The following is a 3,869-nucleotide window of genomic DNA, read 5'->3' on the forward strand; positions in this document are numbered from 1 at the left end:
TTCATTTGTTTACATCGACGCACAGCGGCGCGAACTGGACGCTGCGCGCTGTTATTAAATCATTTGCGTGTATTTTTTGAAGAAAATGGGAAAATTTTGATAATATTATTTCATTATCTTATTAAGACAAAACACAGTTCTATGTAGCATGTAATTTGTTTAAACAAATTCATAAAAGTTATAAACAATTAGAAATTACATGCACTTCTGTATCTGTTACGACAATAATGTTTACACATTTCGATTCCTTAATGAATTTCGAATAAATGAGTGAAAAAAAGTTGGTAAATTGCAATAAGTAAATAACAACATTCATTTGTTTACATCGACGCGCAGCGGCGCGAACTGGACGCGGCGCGCAGTTAGTAAATCATTTGCGTGTATTCTTTGATGAAAACGTGAAAATTTTATAATATTATTTTTTTATCATATCATAACAAATAATTTTTTTGTGCATGTAATTTGTTTAAACAAATTCATAAATGTATAAACAATTAGAAATTAGATATACTTCTTAATCAGTTACAACAATAATGTTTACATATTTTGATTCCTTATTCAATTTCGAATAAATAAGTGAAAAAAAAGTTGGTAACTCTCAGTACATAAAAAACAACGTTCATATGTTTACATCGACGCGCAGCGGCGCGAACAGGCCGCGAGCTGTTACTAAATAATTTGTGTGTATTTTTTGATAAAAATGGGAAAATTTTTATAATATTATTTTATTATCTTAATAAAACAAAACATAGTCCTATGTAGCATGTAATTTGTATAAATAAATTTATAAAAGTTATAAACAATTAGAAATTACATGTACTTCCCAATCAGTTACGACAATAATGTTTACATATTTCGTCCCCTTATTCAATTTCGAATAAATGAGTGAAAAAAAAATTGGTAACTCGCGATATGTAAATGAAACGTTCATTTGTTTACATCGACGCGAGTTTGCGTGTAATAGGCGAAGTTAAATAATTATAAAATGAACTTGCGTTACTTTACGTTAAATCGTGAAAGGATGCAAACTGAAGAATGTGATTGAAATATTCTGCTTTATTACGTTATTTCCATGCTGCAGCCTCGAGGAATTCAAGCGGGGAGCGTTTCTTTCGTTTCTAGAGCAGCATTCGTGAACTAATGCAAATTCACGTATCGGCTTAAATCTTTCGAACAAATACGCTAGTTCCACCAGAAAAAGTAAAAGAATCCAATCCGTGAACCAAACATGCGAGATTGCGTGTAATAGGCGAAGTAACGTAATTGTCAAGTGAATCTTGCGTTTCTTTACGTTAAACCGTGAAAAGATGGAACTGAAGATTGTGATTGAAATATGTTGCTTTTTTAACTTTTTTTCCATGCTGCACCCTCGAGGAATTCAAGTGACGAGCGTTTCTTTCGTTTCTACAGCAGAAAACCTGAACAGATACAAATTCACGTTGCCGCTCAAATCTATTTGACCAAATACGCTAGTTCCACGAGAAAAGGTAAAAGAAGTCAATCTGCTTGCGAATCTTGCGATTTTGCTTGTAATAGGCGAAGTAACGTGAATGTCGAGTGAATCTTGCGTTTCTTTACGTTAAATCGTGAACTGATGCAAACTGGCAAGTGTGATCGAAATATTCAGCTTTATTACGTTATTTCCATGCGGCAGCCTCGAGGATTTCAGCCGGCAAGCGTTTCTTTCGATTCTACATCAGAAAACGTGAACTAATGAAAATTCACGTTTCGGCTTGAATCTTTTCGACCAAATACGCTAGTTCCATGAGGAAAGGTAAAAGAAGTCAATCTGCTTGCGAATCTTGCGAGTTTGCTTGTAATAGGCGAAGTAACATGATTGTCAAATGAACTTGAGTAGATGAGAGAGGCCGGTTCTGGCGCAGTTGGATCTGTTTTACCGACCGAGTAGCAATTCCAGTTGGCGCATTTGGATCTGTATTACCGGCCGAGTAGCAAAGACCAGTTGGCGCTGTTTTTATTTTTTTACCGACCGAATAGAAGCGGCCGGTAGGCACTGTTTTTTTTTTACCGACCGAGTAGGGCCCTTCAGCGGTCGGTACCACCTCCTCCTGCGATCGGTATACCCTCGCGCATCCCTCCACCCATGATCCCTCCACCTGATCGCGTCGACCCGCGGTAGTCGTCCGCGAAGGTCCGCACCCCTCCACCCATCCTCTCTCCCCCCGCAGCGGTCCGATCTGTACCACCTCCAGCGGCCCGTTCTCGACGACCCGAGGTAGTCGCGCGCGCGCGAAGGTCCGCACCCACCCACCCACACTCCCCCCCAGCGGTCCGATCTGTATCTTCTCCAGCGGCCCGTTCGCGACGACCCAAGTTCATCCCTCCCCCTCCAGCGCACTCGCCCCTATATCGTGTTTACTTATATCTAAATGGGGAAAGGTAAGGAGGAGGATATTAAAAAATTTTTTTTATTTAATCAAAAAATAGTTTTTATTATATCCATACACACACCAGAGGCCAATCACTCTCAACGAGCCTCGGGTCAGTGGTTGCAGGCTCGCACCATGCGCAAATATTATTCTATACTATATAGTTTGTAAAACCCGAAGGTGTTCCATTTCTCCACATTGTCCCAATCTTCCTTACCGATCCGCCAAAATTCATCGGCCATTAATCGGAGACAGCGTCTCTGGCCCGCCAAGTCCATTCTCGCAAATCGATCTTTTTTCCCTCGGAGATGAAAAGCTTTTTATATATCTAGAAAAGGGGGAGAAAATTTTAGGAAAAAACCACAGAATTAACCCTAAGACCATTGCCCCCTTTAAAAAAAAAAAAGAAAAAAAGAAAAAAAAGGGAAAAACTTACCCTTACAAAAGCTTCAAAAACACCTTCGTCCCAAGCAGTGATGCTTTTTATAGTAATTGCTTTCTGACTTAATATTCCTTTTTTTTCACTTAAACTCTTCTCATTCACCAACGCGCAATGCTTTCGCGTCGACAAGAGAATCTGAATTGATCGTCGACACGAGAATCTGCACTGGCCGCCGATGGAGCCAAAATCATACCGTTAACTTTCAGGCGGCCGGAAGTATCCCATTTGGGATACCCCTTTGATCGACCGGTATGTGCAGTTCATTGAAAAAAAAACTTTTACAGGTACATAATCCCCAAAGTATCATTATGAAACATTCTTAAGTGACGGCCGCCTTGAGGTTAATGCTCGGAGTACCTGCATAAGCAGCAACCCGAAGCCCTGCCGAAAAGGATAATACTAAGCCCCGTCCGAAAAGGATAACACAATAATCCATTCTTTACCTACTCCGTGTTCCCGTATGAGCCGACTCATCCTGCAGCGGTCGGCACACCCTCCCATCGCATTCACTTACATCTAAAGGGGAAAGGTAAGGGAGAGGGGGATATTAAGTTAAAAAAATCTTTTACGATCTAAAATAGTTTATTATCAAAAGCATTTCGACCACCAGTTGAAAATTTTAAATACATTTTGCAACGCGCAGTGTTTTCGATGTTTCTCGCATCGGTATGTATTACTTGAATCAAGTTCTTGTAAAGAGGTGATATCCTCATACTCTGCATCTATTGTTTCAATGATTAAATGTCTCCGCATGTCATCGCTGAGAATATCCCGCAACCATCGCCGTTTTTCAAGTCCTTTGACGTATATTAGTGAATGTTTCTCATCGCCATTTTCTTCTATCGCATAGCGTAGGGCATTCCTGATTAGTCGCGTAACTGCACAGTACGGTATACATCCATCCGCACATAATAATCCATGATGATTAGCAACCATGAAACTTGAAACTGTTCAGATCGTTTGAGAAGATTCCACAGATAAAGCGATCTAAAGATATAGTGAGAGAGAACAGTGCCATTTCTCAATATCGCTACTTC

The sequence above is a fragment of the Dinoponera quadriceps genome, unplaced genomic scaffold (genome assembly GCF_001313825.1).
Source record: "Dinoponera quadriceps isolate SergipeBrazil2010 unplaced genomic scaffold, ASM131382v1 scaffold5391, whole genome shotgun sequence".
NCBI lineage: Eukaryota > Metazoa > Arthropoda > Insecta > Hymenoptera > Formicidae > Dinoponera > Dinoponera quadriceps.